The sequence below is a fragment of the Pleurodeles waltl genome, chromosome 12, assembly GCF_031143425.1.
Source record: "Pleurodeles waltl isolate 20211129_DDA chromosome 12, aPleWal1.hap1.20221129, whole genome shotgun sequence".
Taxonomy (NCBI): Eukaryota; Metazoa; Chordata; class Amphibia; order Caudata; family Salamandridae; genus Pleurodeles; species Pleurodeles waltl.
The window spans coordinates 181,027,692-181,048,256 of NC_090451.1; the positions used below are offsets into that span (position 1 = coordinate 181,027,692).

At 43.1% G+C, this 20,565-nt stretch overlaps 1 pseudogene; it reads left to right on the forward strand.

Annotated features, from left to right (window-relative positions):
• The first annotated feature begins 1,852 nt into the window (after positions 1-1,852).
• The window catches only part of LOC138267104 (chymotrypsinogen 2-like), a 92,391-nt pseudogene continuing 73,678 nt past the window's right edge, over positions 1,853-20,565 (forward strand).

Here is a 20,565-nt window from a genome sequence, read left to right on the forward strand (position 1 = left end):
TGATATTCTTTAAAGGTAAATTGAGGTAAGACCCAATATGAACTCACTGACCAGGAATAGGCAAGCAACCAGCAAATGGAACCTTGAGAAACAAATGTGTTTGAACACCTGCTGACTTCAGAGCAGTTTTTTTTTGCTCTTGATTAGTATGTTTTTCCAGGGGTGAGAATTGCTGAAGCAGATGTCTTAATTAGAAATTATTAATGAGTGATAATGTATTTTGTATATTGAATTTTGTAGAAAATGAATAACACAGAGAAAATGAGCACGTTTGAAAATGTGACCTCACAGAATGGCCACCATTGTTCACGAAATGTACAAATTTATGATTAATACTTCCGAAATATTGAAAATGTATTAGATTAATGTAGAAATATGTCATATTAAGGGTTATGGATTATGTTTTAGCTTATTAATTGTAGGCCTTAATTTAGCAACTGTCTTGGCCTAGTTTGCCAGGATTCATGCAGAAGCTGTATTTCTTAATCTTTAATAGAAAATGCTGACAGAGTGAACTAACTGTGAAATGCTCATTGTTTAATAAAATGCTTAGCTTAAGCTAATTTATGGGAACTATCAGACAGGGGATGCTGTCTCTAGTAATGTATCAAAATGTGTGTAATATGTGCAAGAGGTTCTTTCCCAGGACGCAAAAAATGAAGACACTGACTGAGGATAAAGATGCAAAAAATTTAATACCTGACTTGCCAGATGATGAGAATATTGTATGGCAGACCAATCAATGTTGTGTGAAAGGCGAAATATTAGAATCCATAGATTTGGTGTATGAAAACTATTGGACAGAGTAATAACGTATGATTAATTGACCAATTAGGAATTATGGGATAGTTTGGGTGACTTTGATGTAACAACGTGACAGAAGGAAAAGATTTCAGATTTTAGGAGAGAGACTAGAGATTAGATTTATGCAGATTTGAAGGGAAGAAGAGATTTAGAAGAGATTTGAGATTCTGTCATTGGGCTCATACTCTCTGACTGAGAGCCTGATGTGTTGCTGATCGATTGATGACTGATGACCTGAGGACAAGACTGATTCTGTTTGCTGACCCATACCGAGGATAGGTAGATTTGGCAATATGACTGAATTGAAATTTTATGCCTTTTCTTCATAGGTACCAACTGCACGGTTTATTCGTTTTCCTTAGAAAAATGTTTCCTAAATTTGTGTTCTAAATTGTTTTGCATGAAGTCCCACATGCTGATGCTAATCTTGATTAGTTGAGGGTATCTACATGACAACTGACAAATTACAGAGATAAATGGTTGACAGACTACTTTGTTGAATCTTATGGATTATGTAGCCTTATTGAAGCTAACTTTGCTAATGATTTGCACTGATGCTTTAGAATGTATTGTGACTCAAGCTTTGATTAGGTTGTGTTTCTCGAATCTTTTTGGTTAATAAATATTGATCTTATATGAGTTCTGACTTGATTTCGGGATTAATCTACATGACTTTAGCATTGTTAATAAAAGGGAAATAAAATTACTAACCTTTTACTAAAGGTGTGACTATTCATGGCTGAGAAGTCATGGTGTGTGACAATTATTGACTCCATTGATTATTGATTATTGAGTTGCCAAATGATTATTCGTTATCATGTACTGATTATTGATTTCCATTCTGGAGCTATGCAAAGAACATATTAAATGAGTCAAAAGGTTAATTGACCTACACGCGTCCCCTTGTAAGTTTACTTATTAAGGATCGATGCACTAACAGAATCTTCTGTATCAAGGTTCTCGATTCCAAGGTTTCATACTGCTCCTGCATATATATAAAGGGCAGAGCCTGGGCAACCTTCCCTTCAACTGCATCTGTCTTAGGATCATGGCTTTCCTTTGGCTCCTGTCCTGCTTTGCTCTCCTCAGCACCGCTTTTGGTAAGTTTAATATTTAGCTGTACTTCACAGTTAAATGGCTGATGTTGACCTACAAAACTGTGCTAAATGTTTAGAGACCTGACCTTAAACAAGTTCTTCCATACATCAGACTGGAGAGTGCTTTAGCCCATGTAATGAAAGATTGTGACCATACATGAATAGGGTAAGAACCAAACAAAAGTGGTATATCGTTTTTCTATGGAAAAAGGTCTGTTAAAGGGTCTTATCCAATAAGTTAGTAGAACATGTTGTGGGTACTACACAATCATAACTACCAGTTTCTTAGTAAAGGTGTCAGTATTCTGCAGTTAAGTGCTAGAAGTATCCTTTTAGGCTGCTATGATGCCTCTGCACTCTGATGACCCACCCATCATCCTGCAGAATGTGGAAAGTGTTATTGATTCATAAAGCACCCCAAGCAATGTAGATTGATCCACTGTACCAACATCTTATGCATGTAGGAAAATATAAAGAATAACGATTGTTCAAATGTACATTCCTTTACTGGCCACACTACACTTTAAATCAAATGAACTATATTAATAAATTAGATATAAATTACAGAAAACATATATAATGCTATTTCTTAATAATAGACTAATTTTATTTTCTTAATTTTACTCCTTCAAATTGCACACAATATTGCACATCATATCTACCATATAACACTGACTTCAATATAGCAACATTTAAATTATTCACATATATTAACACGTGTGTGCCATTTAGATAGACTGACACTCAAACCTATTTTTATCAAATCACAGCTGAAGAAGGAGAACACCCTTCTGATATACTTCAGTAAGGGTAATGAGTAGCTACCATAGTACGCAATCTTGATGGACATTTTTGCTCTAGATTACCATAAGGCACAACTCACAAAATTTGCACAATGCACAGGGTAAAAACTCCTGATGCAGATGCATACATTTATGTGCCCTTCAATGTTATTAATTCTACAAAATAATCTGTTAAACTCACACAGGATGCTGTGTTTATTCAAGTTTGTTAATGTTTATTCCTTTCAAAATGTGTCACACAAATGTGATTAATGTCTTTTCGAATTCCAAATTTAGGACTTTTAATTAGTTCACCATCCTGAAAAGAATTCCTAATAAAATTGGGCAAGTCTAAAACATTACTGAAAGACTTCACGTAAGTCTCAGACAGACGGGGCATAATTAACACCTCTTTAGAATACATATGTGCAATAACACAAGATAATTATAAATCCAAGGTTAAAATTTCCAAAATATCAACGTAAAGTTATTAGCTGAACTGTAGCAAGATTATATGGTCCATAGTCTAACCCACATTCCCTCATCAGTGTGACACCCAATTCCAAAGCTTTTATGATTTTACCTACTTGTAGCTTCTATTTGCAAAATATTCTGCAAGATCACTTTGGAACAAACCAGAGTTCTAAAAAAACTCTCACTAAACAATTTTTGGTTTGAAGCATCTTCCACTGTCTCCATCCTTCAAACACTGGTTATATGATCACTTATTTGATAATTTTGCAGCAATTTATGCTCCACGGTCCAGTGTAATTCATTATATTATTTGTACCACCATTATGCAAAACCCTGCTACATAAAAGTGATGGCTAGTGCTCACTACCCCTTCAAAGGAGCTTGTTTATAATTTTATGCAAGGGGGAGTTCTGATTAATGCTTATCATAGTACTTGGGTTATGATAATGTAGCTCTATTAAGGAAATAGAGAGTTCCCTATACTGTCAGGATTTTAACATTAGTAATCAAAAGTCCCAATTATGTGAGTTAAAAGCATCTCCATATTTACTCTCATGATAGCCCCCTCCATGTCTACTGCTGCTCTTCCATGTATAAGCTAGTCCTGATTAAGTTTCCTCATTATTTGTTGACTTGCCTTTTACAAGCATATCTTAATCATATTAATTACATTGACTGCTTTAGATAACCTTGGTGTGAGGATTTTACAACATTATTAAGCAGATTAGACCTAATTTCATCATAAATCAAACATTGTTTTATCTTGTTCTTGACACAACACAAGTGATTGCCCAGTTCAAAAATAAATGTAGATAATGTCTTTGTCTCACCATTTACCTTCACAATTAAAACAATGTCATATTGTTGCAAAAAAGGACAGAATAATTGCATTAGAAGCACTACTTAAAAAGTACAGGCTCTTATAATCAGAAACATAGGTGGCAAGCAACCAGTCGCGTACCATTCAATTCTTCTTGATCAATGTTATATTAAATGCCACAATAGAGGAAGGAAATATCAAGCATTCCAGCTTCCATTAAAGGTCTTAACCTGTATATACCAATACTTTAACATAAAAGTTGTAGTTTCTAGGTTCACCAATAGGGGTCGGGTTCTTTAGACAAATTATGAAATGTAATGGCAAGCAACAATTTCCATTCCATTATAAGAATACCAAATTACATTTGTCTCTATATGCAAAAGAATAGTAACTGTCAATTCTAGCTGTTTTCCTTCTCTTAATAGTCTATCAAGTTGTCATTTTATAGACCTTTAAACAGCAATTACAGAAATTCATGATGATTTCTCCAATGTTTAGGTCTGTCTTCCTGGTAGAAAATGTTTACTATCTACCTCTGCTCTCAAGTGCAGAAATAAACATTATCTCATGCAATATACTGATAACATGTTACATAAATCTGGGATATTCTATTTAAGGTTGGCAAGAAAGCAACAATGGTGCCAAACACCCACATCACTTTAGTATAAGACCATCCCTATCCTCACTCAGGAATTCTTCCAACAAATATTCCAAAGTTCAACTTTCTTTTAGATTGATTTCATATTCCTTCTGTTCTTTTGCCAATGCTTTGTTTTTTCATGGAATAGAATCATATATCCAATTAGGCTTTGTGATTCTTTTTTAATATTAATAATAATATTGTAATATTAATAATCTTCCCATTGAAATTCTGGTGGCACTCACGTCTTCTCATTTACCTGCACCCCTGTTAAAACTGTTGTGTTGTCTTTACTTTTACCCTTATTCTGTTATGCAAAAGTGGATCATTAATTTGTAGCCTCATTGTTTTAAACATTGTGGGAAATGCTTTGCCAAATGTTTGCAAGTAGCTAAGTAGCACATCAGGTTTTACTGTTATTTTCTCTAGCACACTCCTCAGAGTGCTCTGTAGTGTAAGGAAAGTTTAAACCTAGATCTGCACGGCATACACATCAGTGAAGAATCAACATAGTTGAATATTAGAGCTTGTGAATTTCCACCAGTTAAATTACCAAGCAGAGTAATGTATTATTTCCAGGCATAATCCTAATTTACACCTTTTAAAATAAATATCAATTGGTCTATAAGGATAGCCATTTAACAAGTTCTGGAACACTAGTACCTTCTCTTTGATGCTCTAGACCATAACAAACTATTCTATTGATGCATCCTCTTTGTGATACTAAATCACTCGTCTTCCAGTGATAACAGCTGGTTACCCCCGCAAAACCAATTTAAAATGGAAACAAACAGAAGTAGGGTCTAAATTAGGAATTATTGTAATCAGAATAATTGGGAAAGCAATTAGCTTTTGCACTTCTTTTTGCTAAAATTCACAATGAAACAACGTATGGTTATGTTTAGGGTTCATATTTTTACCTTCCACTGGAGCATTATTATGAAATTGCCAGGTTTCTGTCATTCAGCTGAGAGGTTGCTGACCGGTCTTCATCTTTAGCTTCATAACAAACACAATCAAAATTATGACTAAAGCCACAAGCAAAAACCTCAATACTTATAAAACACCTGCCAAAAGGTAAACTTACTTTTGACTACCCATGTAAATCCAAGCCATACCACTCAAGTCATTGAACTAATTCCAGAGGAGGGATTAGATAAAGGCAGATAAAGAAGGGAAATTTAACATAGAACTGTACAACATTGACCCACCAGGATCCAAGCCATCCCAGATTGGTTAGGATAACTACCATATTTTTTAATAAGTCCTGCTTAGGTCTACTGTATTTAAACTTATCTAACATGCATATTCTGAATCCGGCATGACTGCGGACCTTTTGACCCAATACCGCACACCCTAGATCCAATGGTACGGCTGAAGCAGCCCTTCTTTTCAAGGGAAGTGGATTTCCTGGACACATGGTCACACAAAGCCTGCTCCTGACCTTGTGGATCTTTACATTCTCTGACACTTTAGTGTGATTTTAGGTTGTTTAGTTGATGTAACCCCTCCTTCAATTTCTCTCTAGGCTGCGGTGTTCCAGTCATTGATCCAATCATCAGTGGCATTGCTAGAATTGTAAATGGTGAGGAAGCAAGGCCAGGATCCTAGCCCTGGCAGGTTTCACTAAAGGTATGTGACTTAGGTGCTACAGGCGAGCTACATAAAAGAAACAACCTAGTGTTATTCTTATTATATTAATATGAAGAATGCATATTTCCGTCTGCAGCTTTGGCAGGGTGCTTAAGTAGGCCCCTGGGCGGTGTAAACTCATGTAATTCCCAAATTTCACTTTACATAAATAGCACAATATTTTCGCAGTTTAGCATGAGGTGACATTTTGCAGGATTTTTCCCCACTGAAGAATGGTTGGGGCAGAAAATGACTTGCTGATATAGAATTCTGTTGAGACCAGTCTTATGATGGTATCTCAAGTCATTGCCTAGAAAAGTGACACAAGACATTGGCCAAATTTGTTTTACTTTCTCCGTGCAGTCCTAGTGGTTTGTTGCTCAAATCAAATATTTATTATTGTTATAAACTCACTGTTTAAAATGTGCTCTAATGGTTACTTCAACATGCTCTGTTTGCCAAACTTTGAGTGAGAACAAGGTTGGACTGGCCAGACTAGGCATTGGGTGTTTCCCTGGGAGGCTAGAATGGTTGGGAGGGTAGGGGGGTGCTTTTGTTACTGGGAGGGGAGGATGGTTTTGTAGCAGTGCAGCAGTTTTATAAGCACTGCAGAGTTCCATATATTTCCAAAAGTTTTCAGGGAACAATAAAAGTGCCAAGATAACTCTAGTGATTAATGTACCTGCTGGAGAGGGATCAGGGGTTTGTCTAGTGGCAGTTTTGACTCATCTAAGGTAACACAGAAGATTAACATGCCAAAGAACATTTCATGTGCAAATCACAGAATAGTATTTTATGTTTAGCTTAGTGGGATACTGCTTTAGTCACGTAGCTTCTTTTGTAACTGCAGTTCATAAGTTACAATCGTAAAATATCACAGTGAGATATGAAGTGCCATAAAAAAGGCGCATGTAAACTGCATGGTACAGGTTAGAAAGTTATATTTTTCCCAGTCTTTGATTATTCTAATTTTGCTAAATTCTGTTTGAGTAGAAATAAATTCACCACTGTGTTACGTTCTGAATCCTGAATTTAGGCTTCCCTAGCCCAAGCACTCTTAAAAAAAATGCCTATCAATATGGATGACATGTGAATCCTACTCCTTGTAGTCCCCTTTGTCAACATTTGCTACACTAATTTACACACATCTGAGTCATTGTCTTTGAATGTGTGTGTAATGTAACGTGTTCCAACAACATTTGCTAATAAAAGAGAGACGGTATAAAATACATGTTAGAGAGGGGCTGTGGAGAGATGAGAGGCACTCTTAGAGGCTGATAGTGAGGGTATCATGGAAGGACCCCAATAAAGATTGCTGTATCCTGGTGCACTGTAAAGTAATAATTTATTATACTTTAAAAACAAATGCAATTGAATATATAATGACTAATGTGTTGTAGAGTGCATCATTCTTGCCATTTTTTTTCAAACTTTCTTGGGGGCGGAGGTGGAGAACCTCCCCAAGCCCCATTGTAGAAGTCAGGCCCGCTCGCTATGCACTCTATGGGACTGGTCTGACAAAAATTGTCTGAGATGCTTTGGGTCCCCAGTCTGGCCCTGCGAGAAAGAGTATGTGGCAGTAGTCAGATGCATAAGGGGCTGTTGTCACTGTTAAGCGGACTATGATGCTCTCAGTTTCAATTAATTACGTTGTTCTGTTGCATGAGGTAGGTGTTTTGTTGGCTGAAGGATGTTAGCATGGAAAGGAGACCATTCCATGAGGTGCAGACAAGTTATTTCCATGTTCCACCTGCATCTGAATAAATGTCTTAAAAGTAATGTGGGAGGACTATTTTGAGCCACTGGTATGTTTTCTGAGCTCTGATTGTTGACTTCCTGTGCTGAAAAAACTGTTTTTTCTGTGGTGCTGCAATCCGGAGGATTTCACTTCTGTGGAGGATCCCTCATCAATGAACAGTGGGTCGTCAATGCTGTCCACTGCTCTGTGAGGTGACTTGCAATTGTTTTCACCATCTTAAATGTATCACCATGGGGCACAGTCAGAAGGGCAGAGTCCTCTTCATTTCCCAAATAAGGGCCTGTTTTAGATCCTGGCAAATACTCTGTTACAAACATAACAGATATCCAGTTTGTCATATCACAATCCTCATAGGATAGAATGGGATTGTAATACGGTGTATGGAGTATTCCCCTGCATCAGCATCTAAATTGGGCCCTAAGGCCCTCCATATGGCCGCTCCGCGGTCGAAAGACCGCTGGGGCCATTCCGACCTTCCCGCTGGACCGGCGGGCGCTAACATTGTTAGCGCCCGCCGGCCCAGCGGGAAGGCGGCCTGCAACACTGAAGCCGGCTCCGAATGGAGCCGGCGGTGTTGCAGGTGTGCGACGGGTGCAGTCGCACCCGTCGCGCTTTTCACTGTCTGCTAAGCAGACCGTGAAAAGCATGCTGGGGCCCTGTTAGGGGGCCCCTGCACTGCCCATGCCAGTGGCATGGGCAGTGCAGGGGCCCCCAGGGGCCCCAGGACACCCGTTCCTGCCAGCCTGTTCCTGGCAGTGTAAACTGCCAGAAAAAGGCTGGCGGGAAGGGGGTCAGAATCCCCAGGGCAGCGCTGCTTGCAGCGCTGCCCTGGCGGATTCGCCCAGCCGGGGGAAATCCGGCGGGAAACCGCCGGACCCGGTTTTCTGACCGCGGCTTTACCGCCGCAGTCAGAATGGGCCAGGAAGCACCGCCAGCCTGTTGGCGGTGCTTCTGTCATTCGCGGCACTGGCGGTTTTTACCGCCAGGGTCGGAATGACCCCCTAAGTCTTGTTCCATAGCATTTCACTGTGCATTTTGGTACCAAAAGAAACTGTAAAATATTGCACAGATGGAACATCAAGGATAAGATTTTTCAATCTGCTGCGCTGCCACCTTTTGCCATTTATCCTGCATCTCTCCCAAGTCCTTCTTTCCACCTTGGTTTGTTTCATAAACGTCTGTGCCAGCACAATTAAATTCTTGTGGTTGCCAACTCTACATCACTACCATGCTACATCCTTCCTCCATCAGCATCCCTCTCCTTTCTTTATGACCCCTCTTCACATCGTCTGCTTATTTGCTAATATTTCCCTGATGTTCTCTCACAAATCAGGTGTCAATCTTCTTCAGCATTGTTTCCCATTCCATTTGCCCACTTTCAGTATGTTCTCTGCTGTGTTTTTGTCCTCTTACAAACAAGAATAAAATCATAATTTTTGTCTCTGTAACAAAATGCTACAGTACTGAACTAGCCAAGAATAGACAGCTTCAGGTTACTTGTTTTTTGTTGTGTTTCATGATTAGTAAGTCCCACAAGGTGGTTCTTGGAGAACACGACAGAGGTTCAAATGCCAAAGCTATCAAGTCCATAGCTGTTGGACAGGTGAGTCATATGCTAACTCTTGTTTTCCTAACATTTCTGCAGGTCCTTTTGCTAGTGTTGGGAAGTTGGATCACAATTCTGAAATAAGACCCAGGCACTTCCCAACAACCAATGTGATGATCTTGTGGTTATTGCATAATTAAAGCTATATTCTCTCATTAGTATCAAATTTTATTTCTAAAACTCAATCCTATCTCAATATTTCCATTATATTTCATAAATACTATTAGCAGGGGAGTGGTCTGACACTAAAGATAGGAGTCACATGTCTGTAATGTTCTGGATCTGGACTCTGTGACCTAAGTTCAGTGAGGTAGATGGGGACTCAGTAATATTCTTTACCAGAAGGAGTGATACCCAGGACCCCTGGATCAGATAACTGGAAGCCCTCAATAAATGCCTGATCCACCACCCTGGAAGACAAACATGCACACCTTGATAGATGGGTGACTACACGTGCACAGTGAGTGGCCAATGGATGTAGGTCCCCGGGACGGCTCATGAAGAGGCGGCAGGCATGGAAGGGAGGCCATATCCCATCTACCCCCAGTTGGCTAAATGGATCAGACCCATGTGAGTGGAACCAGCAGTGATAGAGGTGCATGCCATCATAGAGGATGGGGGAGACATCCTGAGTGAGTGCACTTTGCATCTGAGTATCCTACTCACTGGCAGACGTGGAGATGTGGGGCTGAGGTGGTAGCCCTTGTGATGGTGGCACTGGCTAGCAGAATCAGCAACCTGCAGGCCAAGAGACAGAGAGAACTGAAGGTGGTCAGGCCCCAATCACAGGTAAAAAGAGTGTGAGGCTTTTTCTCTACTCAAAGGATATGCTGCTGATCAAAGACAAGCGGAGTTCCCAAGCTGACATAAGGTCATGAAGAAGAGGCATACAACTCCTAATGGGGCTGTATAACAAGCGGCCTCTATACAGTGGGGAATTGAGGAAGGTGGTTGAAAGTAAGGGCTCACACTATTGGGGCCAATGCCTTAGCTCCCAGAAGCACAATTTTGTGCAAATGCCCCTGGGGATAACAATGTTTGAGGCAGTATTCTCCACACCTCAGTAGGAATATACAGGGAATCAGCAGACTTCTAAAAATCAATCTTCTCCCCTCATAATTTAAAATTGCCACGGTTTGTGGGTTCCAGTTCAGAATGTGCCATGCGGGGTCCCATAAATCTAGTACTCCAGCAGCACCACTCCACAGAAGCTTGCAGAACCACCCAAAGTTGCCTTCCTGGCAGACATTCATTATGCAGGGTCAGGGCGTGCTCAAGGAAAAATCTTCTAAAACACATTGAGCAAGGACGTAAAAAAAGATATCTTAGCAGAAGACATGTTAACTCAGTCTAAGCTCTGAGGTACAAACCAAGACAAAGCAGACATGCCAATGGGTACCCGGTTAGAGGGTAGAAACCATCAGGAAGAGGTCCTCCATGGGTTCTCCAGAAACCTCCTATTGCAAGCCTTCCAATAGATGAAAGACAAAATACAGGTGATAAAAAAAAAACTCAGGGGCGACCCTAGATTACTGATCTGAGGGTCCAGTGGATGACATTGAGAAAGGCCTCAATGAACAGACAGATTGCTAACACCTGCAGCAAAAGTTGATCACTTTCAAGGAAAAGCATATCTTACTCAAAGAGATATGTCAGGATTTAGAGAATCAATTGAGATGAAATATTATCGGTATCTGAGGCATACTAACTGGTGTTCACAACAAAGACCAAGCAAAATATGTTCAGCACTTGTTCGAAAGTCTTTTGGACCAACATGGGTTAGAACCTATAAAACTGGACAAAACCACAAAATGACCATCTCATCATGCACAATGTGGGTCCCCCCCGCAGAAGTCCTGACACAGATCCACTTTAATGAGGAGAAAGAGACAATCATGACACAAGCAGGGAAATGAGGAACAACCTCATTTAATGGGACATCTATCCAACTGTTCCAAAACCTCTAGCCCATTACACTGACCAGTCACAGAATGGCGAAGGTCAAACAATATAACATATAGATGGGTGTTGTTCAGTTGGACTAATTTTTCAATAGGAAGGGAACTCAAAAATGCTTAGCCTCCCTGGCGTGTACACTCCTGGCCATAAAAGCCTCAACTGACTTCCTTGCCTGGGGCAGTTGAAACAGAAATGAAGAACACACAGGAAAAGTGGGCAACAGTGGTTGTTGGATTTTTTCCCTTTTGCAGGATCATCTCCACTCTTTTTGCCTCCTTCCTCCTATTTTCTCTGACCTGTTGATGTTGGCTTTAGGACTCTGGCACTTTACCACCGCTAACCAGTGCTAAAGTGCATATGATCTCTGTGTAAATTGTATTACTGATTGGCTTATCCATGATTGGCATATTTGATTCACTAGTAAGTCTCTAGTACTGTGCACGTGAGGTGCCCAGGGCCTATAAATCAAATGCTACTAGTGGGCCTGCAGCACTGGTTGTGCCACCCACATTAGTAGCCCTGTAAACATGTCTCAGACCTGCCACTGCAGTGTCTGTGTGTGTTGTTTTAAACTGCCAATTCGACTTGGCAAGCGTACCCACTTGCCAGGCCTAAGCCTTCCCTTTTATTCATGTAAGGCACCCATAAAGTAGGCCCTAGGTAGCCCCATGGGCAGGGTGCAGTGTATGTTAAAGGTGGGACATGTACTTATGTGCTTTACATGTCCTGACAGTGAAATACTGCCAAATTCGGTTTTCACTGTTGCAAGGTCTATCTCTCTCATAGGTTAACATGGGGGCTGCCTTTAAATATTATTAAAGTTCAGATTTCCTAAGGGAGCAGATTGAAATATGGAGTTTAGGGTCTCTGAACTCACAATTGAAAAATACAACTTTTAGTGGAGTTGGTTTTTAGATTGAATGTTTGAAAATGCCACTTTTAGAAAGTCGGCATTTTCTTGCTTAAACCAGTCTGTTTGTGGATTCCCTGTCTGGGTCAGTTTGACAGTTGGGCTGTTTGCACCTCTCTCTAGACAGTGACACAACGGGACCTGATGAGCCATCTATTCTGGGAGGGAGGGGAGGAGTGGTCACTCACACCTGAAAGGGCTGTGCCTGCTCTCAAACCATGCAATTTCTATCCCCCTGGTGTGTGTCTGGGGCCTGGCCAGGACAAGGCAGGATCCAACAAACAAGAGAGACTTTCCTTTGAAGTAGGCCGACTCTGCCTGAAGTGCGCGGCTTCAACACTTCGTACCAATGTCACCTCACTGCCACCACTCCCCAGCAAGGACCCGACGCCTCTGCTCCTTTGACCCTCAGAACTGGAACCAACGCCACCTCGGATTCAGCGACGCCACGATCGCCGACTTTGCGCACTGGCTTGTTTTCACATTTTACTAAGGTACTGTACGTGTGGGTCTGCGTGACTCCGTACCCGGTGCCATTGGTGTCGGATTGTTGGGAACGACTCCGCCATGAAGCCGTATCACCTCATCGAAGCATTTTGTGTTTCTAAGCTCTATTTTTGAGTTTAATCTTTAAAAATTCATACTTTGACTTGTGTATGTCGGATGTTTGTTGTTTTGGTCTTGTTTTGTTTAGATAAATATTGGCTATTTGCCTAGACCTGTATTGTGTCATTTTGTAGTGTTTTCACTGAGTTACTGTGTGTGGTGGTACAAATACTTTACACCTGGTCTCTGAAGTTAAGCCTACCTGCTCGTGCCAAGCTACCAAGGGGGTGAACGGGGGTTAACTGAGTGTGATTCTCCTTCACCCTGACTAGAGTGAGGGTCCTGGCTTGGACAGGGGGTAACCTGACTGCCAACCAGAGATCCCATTTCTAACAGTGGTGAAGCAAGTTTACAGGGACCAGAAAGAATATTCTCTTAGAACTCCTGGTGTGTTAATACCTTGTCATGGTTAGGGCACCTTGCCTTGTTCAATATGATGGTCCTGCCCACAATTCTTTATTTATTTCAATCAGTGCCTCCAGCTGCAGGATCCTAATAACTCTTTTGTCCATGGGGGGGGCAGAGACCATGCATACACAAACACCGTGTGCACACTACTTCTAACTTAGGAAGGAGTGGTGATAACAGATCACTGCTGATATTATGAAGCCACACAGATATGCAACAGCAGGGAAATTGATACATTCTGATGCTTTAGAGATCAGAATCTCACAGTGTGTCTTTATGTCTCAACTATAGGTAGAGTAACATTAGAGACCTGAGATAGTTTCGTAAGAGTATACAAATTAAAGATATACCTATCTCTCATGATACCTATTATCAGAAATGCAGACATCACAATAGAGTTAGATAAAAGCCTATATAGACACCTGAAGGCCCAAGGCTGCTACCAATTTCGACACATCTTTCACACAGGAGATCCCCTCCCATTTGAAAACATTAAGGCAGCATATAGTATGCCAAAGGGAGAAAGATATTGTTACCTCAAGATAAAGCACTGGATCCTGCAGCCCGCTATAGGGAGAACGAGTTAAGATTACTTTAGAATTTTGAGAAAATCCTCCCAACTCTGGCAACCACAAGGCACTTGGGGGGTGATTCCAACCCAGGCGATTGGCGGTAGCCGCCCGCCAGGCGGGAACTGCCATTTGGCCGCCATGCGGCCAAAATACCGCTGCCCCCATTCCAACATTCCCACTGGGCCGGCGGGAATGAGGCCTGCAACACAGGAGCCGGCTCCGAATGGAGCCGGCGGTGTTGCGACCGTGCGACGGGTGCAGTTGCACCCGTTGCACTTTTCACTGTCTGCTAGGCAGACAGTGAAAAGCTGGCCGGGGCCCTGTTAGGTGACCCCTGCACTGCCCATGCCAGTGGCATGGGCCGTGCAGGGGCCCCCAGGGGCCCCAGGACACCCCTTACCGCCAGCCTCTTCCTGGCGGTGACAACCGCCAGAAACAGGCTGGCGGTACGGGGTCAGAATCCCCAGGGCAGCGCTGCTTGCAGCGCTGCCCTGGCGGATTCTCCCAGCAGGGGCAGAAACGGCGGAAAACCGCCGGCCCCGGCGGGGCGACCGTGGCTTTACCGCCGCGGTCAGAATGGCATGTGAAGCACCGCCAGCCTGTTGGCGGTGCTTCCGTCATTCGTGACCCTGGCGGTCCCCCCTTGTTCTCCTGGATCTACGCTTCCCACAACATGAAACCTCCCCAGTTGCGCTTTTCATGCTAAGAGCAGTGGGAAAAGGAACTCAAAACACATGTTTTTTTCCAAACGCAGAGAAGATTTATGTATGCATCCAAATAGCTTTGTCCACTTCCGAGGGGTGGAAAGACCTGTACAATTGTTTGTACAGATGGCACTTTACACTACCATATTAACATGTGACAGAAAAAACATGACCGACCCATTGCTGGAGGCTTTGTGGGGAGATGGGTACAACCCTACATATTCTATGGCCATGTTCGAAGCTCAAAGACTTCTGGAACGCCGTGGTGACCATGCTGAAAGAGAGATAGCGGGAAATGTCTCAGCATCTGTTACTCTAGCTATTTTGGTAAATAAATTATACCCACTACACTCTATTAAGGGGAAGTGTATACCCAACCTCTTACTTGCAGACAAACAACCATGTCTGGGCTTCTGGGGCAAACACTTGTGAAGGCAACAAAATTCGAGTTTCAATGTCTCTGGCATATTCTGGCCATGAAAAGGTGACATATGAACTAAAGAGAGGCACACACCATTTTAGTAAAATGTGGGACCCAGTCTTACTCTATCTAAAGAAGGATAACAGAGGCCTTTAATGCACAACACAACTGTGAGCATTTGGCTCATGGGGCATTGATCACTAGCCACAAGTAGTAAAGTTGATACGCTGGAAAGAAAGATCAGGTGAAGCAACTGAATGAAGTCCATAAGGATGAATTGCCACTGTGTCCCTGCTGCTGAATTTGCCACCTCTGAGGCCAGGGGTCGCGAAGGCAGTGCCAGGGTTCGGAAAAGAAAAGCCTGGGGTCACAGCTGCAACCCCCGGCGACCCCTAAATGACGTCCTTGGATCCAATGGAGCTCATTTACCTAATGACTGTCACTGAGGGTCGGGGAGAGGGAGATTTAAGTTGGGAAGGGATAAGTTGGTTATAAGTTAAGATGTGAATGCCCGTCTGCAGTTTTCATACTTATTCACTAAAAAACAATCAAAACTATTGAAACTTAAATGCCATTTGCATTACTAGATTTGGACTCCTTCCTTCTCCTTCTTTGCCCTGACCTACTATAAGATTAAGAAATATGTTTAATCATCCACCCCACCTTTCAATGTTTAATCCTGTGCATAGTTGAGCATCACTAGGGAGAGCCGACATCAGAACAAGGAACCCGTTTTGAAGCATCATTGCACCATCTAATTTGCTTTCTTTTTGATTTCATACAGGTCTTCACTCACTCGCAGTGGAACCCCTCAACCATCAACAATGATATCACTCTAATCAAGCATGCCACACCTGTTTCCTTCTCTGATACTATTCAGCCAATCTGCCTGGCTAATGGTGGAGAAAACTATGCAGGCAGGTAGGTCTGTGTGTCCAGTGGATGGGGCAAGACCCAACACAACGGTAAGAGTCCCATATACATTTCTGAGATCGTAAACAAATGTGAAGGTAATGCTCATTCTATTGAGATGGGTAAACGAAAAATTCTACTTTGGTTCAATTTAATTTGTGTTCGGCTAACATATACGACTCTTCACTGACCTCCAATAGCTCTCAGATTCACTGACAGTTTAACATAGCTTCCCAAATTTCCATTGAATCAGCCGTCCTAAAGTTTAAGCCTCTACCAGAAAAGACACAATAGTACCGTCCTATTCATCACCGTAATAGTAAACATTAAAAAACCCTCCAAAAGCCAATCTGAAGTGGCATATCAATTTTTTATTTTTTATTGTTAGATAAGATTGGTAGATGGGGGCTTAAAGGTCTGCCAAAAAAGGTGTTTTGTGCAGTTGGTATCTCCATTTGCTAGATCACCTAATTTCTAAAACCACAATGGCAACATAGCACCAAGGGTACCTCAGGTGAAGGGCAAAGGCAAAAGAAGTATGAAAGTTAAATTAAACTATCATCCAGAGATAAGTGTTCTTTCAGAGAAATGGAGAGCACAATGACGGCGCAATGGCATTAATCTTTACACTAGGACATCAATATTTTAATAATACTCTGAGGTACTTTTGCATTGTATAAGTTTGCAGTGGACGTGGAGTCACCTAAAAGTTTCAAGGGGCTTGAAGGATGTCCCAGTACTGAGTAAAGAAACGTTTTGAAAAGGGTGTTTATCATTGAACATCCAGGTAGAACTTGACAATTGTCTCTCTAAATGAACCCACTCTGCCGTTTAGCCCTCCACACGAGGAAAGGTTGTCCATTACATCTGCCAATGATTCATCACATAGTTAAGACCCAGCTTCGTAATTTATGCTTGTCTCCACCCTATAGTTCTCCACTCAAATGTCATAGTCCTTCTCAATGTTTTCCTAATAAAACACATATTTTCCATAATACCAGTCAGCACAGGTCTCCTGCAGGAGTATAGCCATGGGTCAGCTTCCATAGTTAGTCTTAGCCCTTGACCCCCTAAGCCTTATGACCTTGAATCTGATCGTTGCATTGACTGGAAGTTAATGGATGGCTGTCAAGCCAAGTTTAATGATGTTATGTTCAGTTAGGTTTTGGCACAATTACGGTACTTGTTTCTGTAGCCTTTGCTGGTTGGAAACAATTTTCTTGGTTAAACTGGTGTACACTATGTTGCAATAATTCAGGCATAGCATGCCAAGGGCTCTTGTCAGCTCTACCCAGTGATGTGTATTTAGAAGATGATGGTTTGTGGATAATGGAGAGCTGGAGTTTAATGGCTTTACAGAAATCCCTCAAAATCAGAAATAGCTGTACATATTATAGATTGATTCCTGAATATGCTGAGCCACTTAAATGCTACATGAGTGTCAATGAATGGAATGGAGGGTCAACAAACATAAAGTGGGACTTGGACTGCCTACAAACTGACCTGCAATGGGTTTTGGAAGAGCCTCTCTTGAGACATATCCAGTTCTGTGCCCACATAGAGGTTCCGAGTTCAGAAGATCAAAACTGTGTCTTACGTTGCCTTCAAAGACTCAGGGCCAGGGGTGGAGCCAAGATGGCAGCAGACTAGGAGCGCTATCACACAGCTCCATCATCGGATCCAGGCCAAGAGCAGCTGAAACTGAGTGAGCACCCCGCGGTTCTGGTGGGGGCCGAGGGAGACACTCCGGGCTCCGTTGGAGACACTTGTGGCCCTGAGGGAAGGTGGGAAGGTGCCCGGTGAACCATGACGGAGATGCAGAGCCACAGACAAGATGGCGGCCACAACAGCCATTCACAGATAGAGCGGCCAGGGCGAGAGACGGGTGGTCCCAAGCCGTGGGGCCCGAAAATTGGCCTAACAGGGTGGTGGGGGAGATACCACCCATCCATCCAATGATGGAGAGAGGAAGCAGAGGTGGGCGCCATGAGTGCTGGAGCAGGGCGGTGACCGGGCAGTAAGAGAATGCCACTTGAAATGGATTGGTGCGTACAGCGACGTGGCGCCTTCTCCCAGACTGGAGAAGAAAACCCATGGTGAGTGAGAGCCAGGGGACCGTCCTGGACCGCACCATGAAAGGAGAGGTGCACTAGAATGGAGGGGTGTAGCAATGGCACGGTGGGTCTCGCTCTGTGAGGTGGAGACAGGTGGGGGGCCCAGGGGGCCTTCCTGGGTCCCCCTGGGGGGCAGAGTTGCCCTCCAAGACTGCGATGGACTGACTGGTGGGGGAAGCATGATACCAGGCACCCAGTTGAAGGAGGCATGCAAAGCGCAAAGAGCATATGGACGTGCATGGAGAATGCAGATCTGACTGGCATGTTAGTGAATAAGCCACATTATAGTAGGCCTGGGGATGCAGATGGATGGGTGGCCCTCTCCATTAGGATGCAATAGCTGAGAGTACGGAGAGGGAATACACCTCTTAACTTGATGTGGTGCTGGGAGAGACTCTTTTGGCCTGGGGACAGGATCTAGAGGTTGGGGTGGACAGCTTTTTGTCCTGACAACACTGCCTGGGGTGGTTAAAGAAAGAGCACCTTAAATCAATCGGAGGAGAGGCATCATTCTCCAGAGGTGATGGTGTCACAAAGACAAGGCAAGAAAGACAGTAGCCTGAAAGACCTCTTTGCTAAAGCCCCAGCGAAAAAGCAGGAGCCCACTTGCTGTGTTCCCAGGGGGGCCAACAATGGCGAAACGGGGAAGGAAGATACCAACCCAGTGACAAAAGCCTTTATGGAGCAACTATTTGGGGTGCTCTGTGAAGATCTTGCTACCCTCTGGCAGGAACTTGCCACAACCGTCAAAGAGCTCAAAGGAAAAGTTGCGGAGATGGGTCAATGAGTAGACACAGTGGAACGCACCTGTGACACATAGGAGGAAAAACTAGACCACCACAGGCAAGAGATTATAATTCTTAGCAACTGGAACTTGCAGTATAGACTCAAGGACCTGGAGAATAGGTCCCGGCGATCCAACATCTGCATTAGGGGAGTGCCAGCACGGGCATTAGCTGGACCCCTGGAAGACAATGTGATCCGACTCTTCAGGTAGGTGGCGCTGGCTCTTAACAACCAAGACATAATATTGGACCACATGCACAGAACTGGGGGCCATCCCAAACCCAAGGCCAGCCACAGGATAGACCCACATGCCTTCACTACTATGAGCAGAAGGAGCAAATCTTGACAGCGGTCTGTGACATGAATGGTATTGAATTCGAAGGCCACAAAATATACTTGTTCCAGGATCTTTCTTCGCTGACACTGCAGCACTGGCGCGCTCTGTGGCCTGTCACAGTTATGCTTCAGGAAAAAGGAATTTACTACAAATGGGGCCATCCCTTCCGTCTACAATTTGTTTGGCAGAATGAGATGCGCATTAAACGCACGCTGGAAGAGGCTGATGCCCTTCCGGACATGGAATTGGGGCACAGTAACCCCCTCCCTGGGTGTTCGGAGGAGATCTCATGGGTGACACCTGGGAATCATGGTTGCGTATCTCGACAACGGAAGAAGAAACCCCCAAACCATCTGAGAAGGAAATCAAGAGGGAAAGAGAGGACTTGCTCTGCAGTTTGCGGCATCATGAGGGCCTACCTGAGAGAGGACCAAAAACCTAACACCCTCTCAGTGCTGGTGGGTGAGGAGGCACTAACGATGAAGCATATGGCCTTCCCGCCCTATAGCTGAGCTTCCAGAGTGCGAAAAATCAAAGGACGGGGTGCGACATGTGACAGCTGTAATAAGAACATGGACAAGGAGAGACAGCAGAGCTCCTACGATGGAGGAAGATGGGTGGAAAAGAAAAGACCTGGTGCATTCATATGTACCCCCAAGGGGCCTCTACGTGGTTCTCAGGTGGGGAACGAGTTGTGTTTACACTTTTATATTAAATTGGCTAGTTGTTAGGTTAGACGCACTCCTTCGTGCCTCATTTTTTAGTGCCATATTTGGCACCGTTAATAGCCGGAATATTTAGCAGTAAGATGGACCCTCGAAGGCCCAACCACTTTAATTTCCATAACATGCATGTTGGTCAATGTAATTAGCCTTAATGTCAGGGGCCTCAACTCTCCAGTGAATAGGCGAGTTTGATAGTGATGCTCAGGGAAGCCAAAGGGGATATATGTCTGATACAAGAGTTGCACTTGCTGAGAACAGACTGGAAGAAACTGAGAAAACAATGGTTTGACAGACAATACCACTCATCAGGACCTGGGAGACAGGCAATATTGCTAGTTACGCATTTCCGAGGGAAACTAGTGCAGTACAGGTTGAGATGAATGGAAGGCTTATATCCCTGCACATAGACAAACATGGGCGTAGTGTCACAGTAGCCTGTATTTATTGCCCTAATGAGCATCAAGAGGAGTTTTTAAGAGAGGCCATTGGGTGGGTGC